The following is a 13,725-nucleotide window of genomic DNA, read 5'->3' as shown; positions in this document are numbered from 1 at the left end:
CTTATTGTTTTTTATTTCTTGGAATATATACCTTTGCATTTGCTATTACATCAGAAATGCTCAGATCTTCTGTGTCAGAGTCTATGATACATTATTCTGTCCTGTGTAAGTTTCTGACAGTTCTAAATACAATATTTTATATTTTGAAAATGTTCAAAATTTTAATTTTATTTATTTTATTTTATTTTTTGTATATATTTTTATTGGAGTTTGATTTGACAACATATAGCATAAAACCCAGCGCCCATGCAAAAATGTTCAAACTTCAATGTTATTCTTCTTTTGAGATTTCTTCGCATTCTCTCCCCCAAAAGCAAAGGAGCAAGAATTATTCCTTACTATTTATGTAACAAATAAATCTATAGTTTCGTTTTTAATTGAATTTGATGAATCACAGACATATGAAAATACAAACATTCAATAATCTTGCAAAGTTAATGAGAACATACAGGTGATATTTAACTGCATTGCATACTGAGGGGGAAGAGAAGGCACTGTCACCTTGACTAGATAGCTCATCTTTCTAAATGCAGGTGACCAGGTGACCATGGAGATTTCGCTCCCCAAGTCAATTGCCCTGGATGGCATGATTTGCAAAGGTTGAACTTGCAAGACATACTGCATTATAAGCAACATTGTCTGTCTTCTAAAAATAGTTAAGTGGCCTAATAAGCCATAGAGCATAATGAAAAATTATTATAAAGTCAGCCTCACAGGTTGTTGTTGATAGTCAAAAGTTTATGTTCTTATTTGGCAAAGAGATATTTCTTTTCTTTTTTTTTTTTTTTGAGATATTTCTTTTTATTGTTGCTTTTGTTTTGAAGTATTTGGGGTTGAAGAACTACCATTAGCTGATGTCATTTGCAGAAAAGGTGAATAATATGACTAGCATTTTAAAAAAATATTTACTTATTTAGAGAGAGAGAGAGAATGCGAGAGCAATTGAACGTGTGTGTGTTCAAGGGGGCGGAAGGGCAGAGACAGAGGGAGAAGGAGAGAGGGAAAATTCTCAAGCAGATTCCCTGCTGAGCACAGAGCTGACAAGGGGATCGATCTCAAGACCCTGAGGACCTGAGCCAAAATCAAGAGTTGGAGGCTTAACTGACTGAGCCATCCAGGCCCCCAATATGATTAACATTTTAACTAAATTATGTTTCCTGGATTTCTTAGCATTTGTCTTGGGCATTTGAAAAAAACTTTATTCTGAAGGAGCTAAATTGTTATTAATACTATCAAACCTGATATTTCATTTTTTAAATATTTTATTTATTTATTCATGAGAGACACAGAGAGAGGCAGAGACATAGGCAGAGGGAGAAGCTGGCTCCATGCATGGAGCCCAATATGGGACTCATCCCAGGACCCTGGGATCACGACCTGAGCCAAAGGCAGACAACCGCTGAACCACCCAGGTGTTCCAAACCTGATATTTTAAATTATGGTCATAATGGACCTGTTGATTTTGACTTTCCACAGAGCACCAATTTTGAGTTAATTGTGTATTTGGGGGGATACCTGGGTGGCTCAGTGGTTGAGTAACTGCCTTTGGCTCAGGTCGTGATCCCAGGGTCTTGGGATCGAATCCCACATCAGGCTCCCCTCAGGGAGGCTGCTTCTCCCTCTGCCTATGTCTCTGCCTCTCTCTCTGTGTCTCTCATGAATAAATAAAATCTTTAAAAAAAAACATGTATTTTGGCAGGCCAATCATCCGTCTATGTGGATATGGCCATATGACTGACTAATGGATTCTTTCAATATTTAACCTGTAAGGGAGAACTTCCAGGCCATTTAACTTGGTGTAGTGTAGGAACTGCCCATTTCTTTCTTTAAACTTTCTCCCTCTGTCCTCCCAAAGACAGTGCTAATATTGCTTTTTCTTTTCAAAGGCTCAGCAGATACCAACCTGAGGTTTCCCCTTCCCTCCATCCCTTTCCGTTTCCCAGCCTTTCTCAAAGAGAGGCTCACAAACTGTCCTGATGGACCCGTGGGAGATTCAAGTGTCCTATTGCTGAGTGCTCCTACAGCCAAGTGGTGTTGCTCCAAGAGCTGGCTTCGCCTCCTCTCCTGCTGACGTTGCTGCTGTCAGTCATTTCAACTCCAGCTGCAAGTTGCCCTCAATCCCCCTCCCCCCTTTCCTTGCACCTGCTGCCTCAGTGAAAGCACCTGGACCTCCTTTCAGCCCTCAGAACTCTCATGTCCACCTCTCTGTTTGTGTGCTATGAAATTCTGGGCTGTTTCAAGCAGCATCAATATCAGTTTCCTTTTGCCATCAGGCTACACCTTTCCGGTCCACTGGCGTGATGCCGTGAAATATAGCTGGCACAAGGTGGGTGTGTCCAGCAGGCAAAACCCAGGGCTTGAAAACACAGTGGGATCAGTACAGAAAAAGAGACTTAAAAATAAATATTAGAAAACAGTCAACGGGCCTCCCCCTGCACAGGGTACAACCCTCTCCTGAGCCTCTGCTCTGCAGCTCTGTTGCTTGGGCATGCTTATTTTCTCAGGATGTTAGGTCTTGACTGTCCTTGTCCCTTCTAAAAGAAGGGCCTCTTTACCCCCAACTTCAGATCCAGCCAAAAGAAAATGGGAAAAAAAAACCCTGCATCATAATTTCACTACAATTACCCTCTACCCATGGCCTTTCTGCAGGAGGACATATCACAGCTCTTCCCGAAGATCTGTTTATTCAATATCCACATCCTTGTTTAGAACATTTCCCTGAAGAGGTTTATTCAATATTACATCCTCGTTTAAAACTTTCCCTTGGAATCAAATTAAATATTTAATAGTTAGATACTGGACTCAAATTCTTATGTCTGAAGAGGCTCATCAAAATAGGGTCTCTCAGTAACAAAAGGAGAGACTGCAAATTATTTAAATCTGTCTAGTGGCAGATAAGCTCCCTGTTATGATCAAAACAGCATTATGTTTCAGACAGCATCTGCTGGGGAAAGGGTGGAAAATGGAATAAGGTATAAGCCAATGTGTCTAGGGCAGGACCAAGGACCAAGCATTGAGAATAACTAGCTTCAGGAATATTTCATGGTTATTTTGGTTTTACTATAAAATTATGTGTTCCTAAAAATTAAATATATACACATATAAACATATACATATCTGTATACATATATAATCATATATATACATTTATATGGAATGAGAGGGAATTATTTGTTTTTATTGATTTATATTAATATTTTTGAAGTGTAATTCCAAAACACATTTTATTCACTTGAAATTGTGTTTTCTAAAATTCATTATAATTCATAATGTTACATTTGCTTTTAGCGGCTCCCTATTATTATATTTTATGGATATAATGCATATACATTTTATTATATTTTATTTTATTACACTTTTGCCCATTGTCCTTCTAATGAGTATTTAAATTGTTTCCATTATATAAGGCAATGTTATTATGCACATGTATTGTGGTCTTTTGAAGGTAAATATCCAGAAATGAAAATGCTGGCTTATGGAGTATGAAGATTCTCATTTTTATTAAGCATCATTGCAGAATTTATCAAGTACTAAGCAAATACTAAAAAATTGCTATCACTGAAGATCATTGGAGAATTGAACTCTAGTGTGCTTGTAACAATTTACATACCCAACAGTAATGGGTAAGTGTTCCCATTTCTGTATACCCCTTCCAACACTGGTCTGGTCAATAGAGTGGGGAATTAACTAGGGACCCCCAAATATTGATTTATAAGAAGGCAGCATCCATGGGGGTGACTGGGTGGCTCAGTGGGTTAAGTGTCTGTCTTGGGCTCAGGTCATGATCCCAGGCTCCTGGGATCAAGCACTCCACTGGGCTTCCTGCTCAGTGGGGAGTCTGCTTCTCCCTCTCCCTCTGCCCCTCCCACCTCCCACTTATGCTGTCTCTCACTCTACACTCTCTCTCTTTCAAATAAATAAAATCTTAAAAAAAAAGAAGGCAGCATTCAGAAGTTTTAACTATAGCATGGCTAAGTAATGTGAACACTTTTGTATATATTTATGTTTTCAGCTATTCCTATCATTCTGTATAATGTAAGAATAATAGCAAATTTTATGAATAACTGATCATAAACTAGCTACTATAGGTGGAGAAGGGTTTTTAAATGATTATAATTTATTGATAAAATAGCTCCTTTCATTAAATGAGCCTTATGGCATAGTCAGCGAAAATGTGAATCCACTTTTGGCAACCATGTAGCACATAAGGCATGCATTTCTATGCATGAATCTTATCCCTGGATTTATAATTTCCCATACTAAAAGTTGTTGTGTAATAAGATAAGGTGTATATAAATAAATTAAGAAAGGAAATAAAACAAATATAGGGAGAAATGTCATTATTATAAATGTTTTTTTCCAGAGTTATTTGATTTATAACTATACTATTAAATATCCATTCCCTTAATGTAAACTTGAGGATGTTCCTTTCCTAGGAATGTGTGCCTCCTACGTCAGTAGCCATTTATCTACACTTTGCAAACCTTCTATCACAGTGCATAGTGCATTTCTTTCTTTCTTTTTTTTTTTTTTGCATTTCTTTCTTTTTTAAAAAAGTTTTTTTTTATTTATTCATGAGAGACAGAGAGAGAGGCAGAATGTAGACAGAGGGAGAAGCAGATTCCCTGAGTGGTGCTGGATGCAAAACTCAATCCCAGGACCCCGGGATCAACACCTGAGCCAAAGGCAGATGCTCAACACTGAGCCACCCAGGCATCCCTTAAAGTGCATTTCTTTACTAACTTATTCAAATCTGTCCTTTTGGTGCAATGCTTTATGCATTCATTCAATAAACATGTTTTAAATTTTTACTATGTGCATAGCATTATAGAGTATATTCAGATGTAATGATATGGCCCCCATTTTCGGGGGATGTGTACTCCACTGAAGTATCATAATACAGGATTGAAATATTCTTTTTATTTTCTAAGCTAAGAGTAAGTTACAACCTCCTGAAAATAAAATGATGTAATTCATCCTCTCTCTGAAAAGTGAAACTAATTGGAATCAATAATGCATCATTCATTGTTTCATACACGTCTAATTTTTCCTTTCCTCTGTTCCTTTAAAAAAGGGAAATAATAACTATAATAAATAATAACTATAACTATAATAACTATTAAGATATTTTTTCTTAAATAATAAAAGGATAGTAAACTGGATCATGCCTCCTAGCTGTTAGTAAAAGATGGATTTCTTACCCCCTCTCACTCTGCACATTTAAAAAGATACTGATGCAAAGGATTAGGAAAAAAGGCAAGAATTCTGGATACAGAGAAGAATCTGTGAAAGTAGGAGAAAGCTGGTTCTGGAACAAATCTAGAAGGATCCCCATTTACCAAGATGACATGGAAAGGACTCATTTAGAATCCTGTGGACAGACTCCATGGGACAAATGGTGTCCCATAATCAGTAGATTGTAAAGCCCAAGGCAGAAGCAGAAGCTTAGTTTGTATAAATTTTAGCCTTATACATTTTCTTTAGGTAGGACTAAGTTAAGCTGAATGGAGTCCTTTGAAGTATTCTGTGTTTATTGTGCTTTATCTTCAGGTATTTTCCTGATCTGTTATGCCATAATGTAAACTTTTAATAGTTCCTAATGGTATTTTGCTTTAAAGAGTCTAAAAATAGGGGGTGATATTCTGAGAGGTTCTTGGCTCATTCCAGGGATATTACTAGAGAAATAGATGGAAATTACAAGCAGAAAACTTGTACAAACATATGACATATCAACAACTATTTATTTAGGTGTCTTTCAGAGGTATGTTTATGCGTGTATCTGAGAGAGAAGTGGGGGGAAGATAGAGAGGCAGAGATGAGAGATAGAGATAGATGATAGATGGATAGACAGATAGAAATAGAAGCTGCTAAGTCAAAAAAAATTAAAAAAAAGAAGCTGCTAAGTCGATTAAGGAGAATTAAAAATGTGAAAAATCTTCAGAGACCTCAATCCTCCCCACCAAGAACTACTTTGCCATTTTGAAAATCTCTTTATTTCTACCATTATTTTACATATACTTACCTTGTGCCTTGCTTCTTGCACCTTGCTCCTTGTGGTCACTTTGTCCTCCCAGCATCTGCCTGCATCCCTGACATCACCAAAATCCTGCACGAAACCCTTGGGTCGCTGCAGCCGCCAGCCCAGCAGTGCGCTGCATACAACTGCTTTCACTGACAGCAGCCATATCCCGCACAGCCAGGGCAGCTGCAGTTCAGTGCCAGCCAGAGGACACCAATTGTTTTCTGCAGCACATCTTCTTTGCATTCCCAGCATTGAAAATAAGCTTCTGCAAGCTCAGATCCCCCCAAGAGCATAGTTCCAAGAAACTGAGATAATTATCATAACAAATATACATTAAACATATAGGCAAAGTACACGAGAGTTAATTTATGCTCAATAGTGCATGTTTAGTGTTTTCTTCTGCTGCTGTTTATAGGCTAGCTCATTCAGAAAATGTGACCACATTTAAATGCATGCTCTGCTAAGCAGTGGCTAAAAGAGTGGGATGTGTCCTGTGTGACATGGAGAATGTTGCTTCACTACATGGGATGGGAGTGGAAAAAGAAGGCCTGTTTTTGTTATTTGTGTACATTCTTTTTGTTGGTGATGGTGGTGCCCAATGCAGGTCCTGACTGGTCGTGGGCATTCATGGAACGTTAACTACAAAAATGATGGAATAGAGGTCACCAACAACATGATTTCTTGTTTGGACCTTCTCCTTTCATTATTTTGTCTACAAGCAGATGCATGGACTGTGAAGAATGGATGAGAATTATGATTATGCTCTTGACTTCAAATTATCGTCAGTTGTGATTTGAATAAGATTTATACAGCATACTCTTGTGTTCTGGGCATATCTAGAAATAACTCTGTGTTTGCCTAAAGTATATTTATGTTTTGTGTAGTTTTGTTTTTTCTTTTGAAATCTCCTTGGTCGTGTTTTTTCTCCAGTCGCTAGGTAGATTCTAGTGCAATAGAAATATATTTTGAGCCACATAGGTAATGTAATTCAAACTTTTCTAGAAGTTACATTAAAACTTTTCTAGAAGAAACAGGGGAAGTTAACTTAAATAATATATTTTACTTAACCAGATATTTCAAACATATAATTTCAACATGTGGCACTGTCCAATTTTCAAGGGCTCGGTATCCACATGTGTACTGGACATGAGAAGTCCTATTCTACATTTCAAGTGAAAGACTTGGCTGGTGACACATGAAAGATTGTTTATTCATTTTATGTGTTTGTTTAAATAGTATGTGCTTTAAAATAATTTTGAACTTCAGTTTTTGATTTATATATTTTTATTTTTATTTTTTTATTTTTATTTTTTTCTCAAAAGCTTTCCTATTTTATTTGTTTTTTTAATTTATAAATTTATTTTTTATTGGTGTTCAATTTGCAACATAAAGAATAACACCCAGTGCTCATCTCATCAAGTGCCCCCCTCAGTGCCCGCCACCCAGTCACCCTCCCCCCCCCCCCACCTCCCCTTTCACCACACCTAGTTCGTTTCCCAGAGTTAGGAGTCTCTCATGTTCTGTATATTTTTAAATAAAAGTAGCACATGGTATGGAAAACTTTGAAATGATACTGAAAATTATAAAGTAAAAGGTTATATTCTTTCCCATATCAGTTTTTTCCCCAAAATAATTGGTGTGAACTCTTGTGTATGTATTTTCAGGTCAAAAATATGCTTATAATATGGGTCTACTTTTATATTTAGAATATAGCAATATGTTTAGAATTTCTACCATATGAAATCATGCAAATAGACCTGTACTGTGCTTAACTTCAGCAGTAAACAGAAAAACTACATGTGATATCATTACTCACTTCTTAGAATGACAAAAACTAAAAGGACTGACAATACCAAGTGTTGCCAGACACAGCAATGGTAGCTCTTATATGCTTGCTAGTGAGTGTGTATTTTGCTACAATATGTAGAAAAGTTTGGGATTATTCAGCATGTTTGAAGAGACACATATTCAATGCCCTAGCAATTCCATTTCTAGGTATATATCACAAAGGAACACTTGCACATCTACGTCATGAGAAATATGTAAGAATACTCATAGAAGCATCCATCATTATAACCCCAGATTGGAAACAACCATGGGTTGGGAAACTGGTCCCCTACCACAGAGGTCAAGGAGAGACCAAATAGGCAGACCACCTCTGATTGGTAAGTGGTGGTTTGAATAAGCAATGGATTTACTTACAAGGCTCGTCTTGGGCTACTCTAGGATTTTGCACCTTTCTGCCAGGTTCTTAAGTTTATATAGAGGCCTTGACTGGGTTTGGTCATAAATATTGTCCAGATGATTTCAACACCACCTTCCTCTCTCAAGACTGTGTCCTTGGGGCAGCTTCTTGTGGGGCGGGCAGGCAGGATGCACATTCCAAGGACGGATGAGGGATGAGTCCCTATAATCTCTCAGGAACTAGCCAGAGATTACATCTTCTTGATGACCTCCTTTACACAACAAAAATGTTCATTCACACACAAAAAATTGGTAAATAGTTGCATACTTACATAATGAAATATTACACATAAACCAAAGTGAGTAAACTACAGCTGTCTGGATGCAATATGAGTATTTCTTTCAATCATGCCATTGAATGAAAGAAGCAAGCCACAGAAAGATGCTTGTCTAGGGTGATTCCATTTCTATAAAGTTTGAAATAGGCCTACGTAGATACTAAAACTATACTTTTAAAAAAGTTACAGCAAATATGAGATCTGTAGTTACCTTTAGGGAGAAAAGAAAAATATGTGAATAGGCATAGACCTATGAGAGATCCTGGCAACATTTTAATTTTTAACTGATGTGGTGTTAGACTGGCGCTGCCACACTGGAGAGTAATCTGGTGATATTTGATATATACTAAGGTGTGTACTTCAGTGAAATTCTTCCCCAAATCCATAATGGGATACTCATGACAGTGAAGAGTTGAAGGCAACCCAGATAAGCAAAATGTGATAGATTCCCACGGTGGAATAGCATACAGCTCTTAGAAATGATTTACCAGATGTACACGCAGTAATCTGCGTGGGTAGTGGCAAAAATGTTTATTAAAGAAAAAAAACAAGACAAAGTTTATTCAGTTGTTGGTATCTACTGATACTGCTTTTGTCTTCTCAATGATTTTAGATTCTCTGTCACCTTTTTCAATACTACTTTTATATTAACACTTGAAAAATAAAATATACACATAAATGACAATGCCATGCCCTTTTGCCTTCCCCCAGTAATCTTGTTTCCTATTCTACCTTAAAGATATAACTTTTATACGTATATCTTAGATACTTCTGTAACTGGTAATGCAGTCCTTCCATTATATCAAATTCATGTATCCTATCCTCTATTTCCGGCTCATTCTCTCTGGTATTTCTGCTGAAACAGACCTTTGATGCACCAGCGCCTCCAATCCTACCCCTCATTGGTTTCCCTTTCATGTCCTCATTCTCTTGTTCACCCAGCCTAAATTCCATGGGGGAATTGTTTTAATTACACCCCTGAGTATACACATTTCCTACTTCATAGTACTCCTTTAGTAAAAAAAATAAAAAATAATAAATAAATAAATAAATAAATAAATACATACATACATACATACATACATACATACATACTGGTTGAATTCAACTCTTCTACTCTAGGCCTGTACCTAAACGTATATAAAGCACACAAAACAATGCTTATTAGTTTCACTTTTTTATTTATGATCTCAAAATCAACTGGCCCTCAATGTTGCCAGATTATCATTTCATTGACTCTCTTGGATGACTCTTTCACACCTTCTCTCAAACAAGCATCAATACCTTCTATCCTATTCTCAGCTGATGATTTTGCATCCTACTTCACTGGGAAAATGGGAGGAATCAGAAGATGACTTTCAAAAATTCCCACTGCCACAGGTAGCTGCCTGCCAACAGCACGCATGCACATAGCTGTCTTCCTCCATGTAGCCGAACATGATTTATCCGGGCTGCTCCCTGCAAGCATGCACTGCATCTCAGCCTCTCTGGTAAATTCAAGAACTCTTAACTACTAATCTCCTTTCTATCTCTCTTTTTAAAAGATTTTATTTATTTATTAATGAGGGACACACAGAGAGAAGCAGAGACACAGACAGAGGGAGAAGCAGGCTCCCTGTGGGGAGCCCGATGTGGGACTCAATCCCAGGACCCTGGGATGGTGCCCTGAGCCTAAGACAGATGCTCAGCCGCTGAGCCACCCACGTGCCCCTCCTTTCTCACTCTTATATCAAGTTTTCATTCGTCACATCATGTACAAACTCATGATGACTTCCATATTAAACTTTTTTTTGACCCACTTCTCTACCAGCCATAGATCATTTTGTTCCTCCTCTTTGTAGCAAGATTCCTCAAAGAAGATTTCCGTATTTTTAGCCTCTGATTTCTTGCTTTCTACGTTCTCCCAACCCACTCCACTCAGGCTTTTGCCTTAGTGATTCCACGAATAACTAACTTTGTTAAAGCTTAAGATAGTTTCTGTGCTCTTAAACCCAGCGGTTAATTTTGGATCTCCTTTTCTGGTTTTGCTGGACCTACTGGCAACGTTTGACACAGTTGATCAGACCTTCCTCAAGAGGCTTTTAGTGTTATCTTTTTTTTTTCTCTTCTGCTGATCACAACTCTGTCTGTTTTGCTAGTGATACCTCTTGTTTCAAATGTCTATTTTGGAGGACTCCAAATCTGAATCCTTAATCATTTTTTCCCCATACATTCACTTCCTTGGTAATCTTGTCTAATCTCCTGGCTTTAAATCTTTTATTTTTTTTTCTTTTTGAGATTTTATTTTATTTGAGAGAGAGCATGCATGAGCAGGGGATAAGGGCAGAGGGAGAAGTGGACTCCGCTGAGTAGGGCACCTGATATGGGGCTGGATCCTTGGACCCTGAGATCATGACCTGAGCCAAATGTAGATACTTAACTGACTGAGGCACCCCTTTAAATCTTTTATATATTTCCAAAATATATTTCTAGCTCAGGCTATGTCTATCTCTATTGTCACACCTGATTCTATTCCCTTATTCACTCTATTTTAGTCACACTGGCTTTCTTGCTATTCCTAGACCATACCTGGGAATCTATCATTTTAGTTTAGCTCGAAACATTCTAACTAGAATATTCTTCTGCAAGGTGTTTGCAGGTTAAGGCCCTCATCTCATTTAAATTTTTGTCTACATATCACTTTTTAAATGAAGTCTCTACTAATCACAGTATTTAATGTTCCTACACCCCACCCCCCAGCAGTCCAGCAGTTTCTTTTCTCTTTTTGACTTGAAAATTATAGGTTCTATTTCTATTCTTTAAAGACTAACTTTACATATTGAGCATGTCCATATAATGAAGTGTAAAGTTATTTTCTATAACTGCATCTTAATAACATTTGGTTTTCATTCTATATATAAAATTTTCAATGCTTAGTCCTTTACCATAGCTTCCCTATATCATGGGTGGCTACATGTGTCATCATGTTGTGTTTTCAAAAAAGGCTCATGGGATTGTGTTTTCTGAATTCATGCATAATTGAAAATTTCTTTCTGTTGTCTTTACACTTGCTTGACAGATTGGCTGGGTATAACATTCATGAGTTATGCTTCATTTCCCCTTAGATCTTTGTAGACTCTGCTTCTATTGTTTTTTTAATATTTATGTGGTTGTCTGAAAACAATAGGCATTTCCTGCTTCCTAAATGCCTTGGTTTCCAAGCCTAGATGACTGAAGAATTCTTTCTTTATCCTCACAGTTCAAGAAGGTGACTATCACACGTTAAATGGTTGTTTGTTTTGTAACACTTTTTTGGGAAGCATGTAGTCTTTTGATCCTTACATTCATATATTCTTTTATGTAAGGAAAACTTGTTTTAAAATGTATATTTTTTTCTGTTCCATTAGTTGTGGTCTCCACTTCAGATGCAAGAATTATCCTAGGTTTCTTTGTTATCACTTGTTCTGTATCTATTACCTTCTTTCTAAGTGTTTTAAGTACTTTGTTTTCTCTGCATTCACATTAATATTTCAAGAATCTGTTTTCTTTCCTATTATTCATTTTGCTGTTACTTTTAATCTAATTACCTGAGTTAGTTTCAAGTTATTTCTTAGTTCTGTAATGCTACTTTCCCTCCTTCAATTTGGTCCTTGGCTCTGCATTTTCATTTCATTACGGTATCTTACCATTGTGAATTTAGTATATTGATGACTTAGATCTGTGTTTTCTTTGGATTCTTTGGGAATATGCAGTTAGAGATTTTTCCTTATTTTCTTAGATAACTTTTCCTTAAAAGTTGATTTTTTAATTTCATTTCACATATGCTACCATTTCTTCTTTCTCTTTCCATCCATGTCTTCTTTCCTTTTCCTTTCTCCCTTTCTTTCATCTCTCTCTCTCTCTGCCTTTATTCCTTTTTTTTTTTTTTTTTTTTTTGGCCTTTTCAATAGCCTTTTGCAGTGCTAACATGCTTCTTTCTTTTATCCATCTCAGTCAAGGCCTTCTGATTCCTTTGATGTAGTGGGGATAAATCCTCCATGATTTTCCTTTCCAACCTGATATGAAATTCACAGAGCTTCAGTTCAACATCTTTAGTATTTTGTAATCTATTACTTTTATGTAGCATATGACCATGAAAGTCAAGAGATATCTTATTTAAAGGATTTGATCTCTGGGTTCTTTTTTCCATTTTTGTGAAATACTTTGTATCAAAATCTCAGTGTTCTCTGTTGCTGTGTATTCTGCTTCTGTCCTGTGGGTGGATCCCCCTCCACCCCAAGTAAAGTGGGATCCTACAGCTCTCCTTTGCTTCCAAGATGATTAGGCAGGTTATTTCTCTTGTCACTTCCTCCAACAGCCATTGCCACTTGCTCTAAGCACTGGGACAGAAACACAGTTGGAAACTTGCTTTTGCCCATAAAATTTCCAGAATGACTAGTGTACTGCCTGTAGAGTTTGAGGGATTGCAGCACTGCATGGTAAAGGCAATTCAGAGACTGCAGATAAGGTGTTTAGACCCATGGCCTTTGGCACATGCATTTCACTAGGCTTCATTCGCCTCTCCCAGACAATCTGCCTTACTTTTTAATTCTTTGTCTTTGACTGCTTTGCCTCCTGACTGGACACAACTCTGGGAAATATAATTCATTTTTTCCCTTTAAACATCTTCCTGCCGGGGAAATCTAAATGAAGAGTCTCAGACATTTTTCCTGTCTCTTAAGAGACTCCAGTGTGGTAGGGAGGGGCTACGTATCTAGACCTTTTTTCCTTCTCTGCCTAAACGTCTCTTCAATTTGCCCTTCAAGTTGGGAGAAAATATTTTAAAATCTTGGGCTTCGAGACACAGAAAGAGATCTTAAAATCATGGTTTCCTAACCAGAAACTTAAGTAGTTTTCAATATTTGTGTTATTTTTGATGGTAAGGACTGATAGTTACTTGGCAAGTTGAAAATAAAATGATGTGACTAAGTACATACAACTAGAGAGATATTCTCTGATTCTAGATTTATTAATGCTCTTATAATTGTATTTCTATTATACTTTTTTTCTTGTTAAACTACACAACACAATGGAGAGGTGTTAAAATATTTATTTTAGTCATTTGGGTCATTGACAATATAAGTCAACTAGTAATTTTTATGCTAATTCTTGAAAGTTCATTATAAACAATGTAACATATTTTGGCCAGTTAATCAGGAGCAG

General features: G+C 37.0%; 1 protein-coding gene across 1 annotated transcript in view; it reads right to left on the bottom strand.

Annotated features, from left to right (window-relative positions):
• PLSCR5 (phospholipid scramblase family member 5) overlaps positions 1–6,439 on the bottom strand; it is a 30,135-nt gene extending 23,696 nt beyond the window's left edge. Inside the window, exon 1 of the mRNA XM_077864775.1 lies at positions 6,023–6,439. The gene's annotated coding sequence lies outside the window, so the exon portion shown is untranslated. The remainder of the gene's footprint in view (positions 1–6,022) is intronic.
• Between the last annotated feature and the right edge of the window lie 7,286 nt (positions 6,440–13,725).

Source organism: Canis aureus, chromosome 22 (assembly GCF_053574225.1).
Source record: "Canis aureus isolate CA01 chromosome 22, VMU_Caureus_v.1.0, whole genome shotgun sequence".
Taxonomy (NCBI): domain Eukaryota; kingdom Metazoa; phylum Chordata; class Mammalia; order Carnivora; family Canidae; genus Canis; species Canis aureus.
This window is presented reverse-complemented; position numbering and strand designations above follow the sequence as displayed.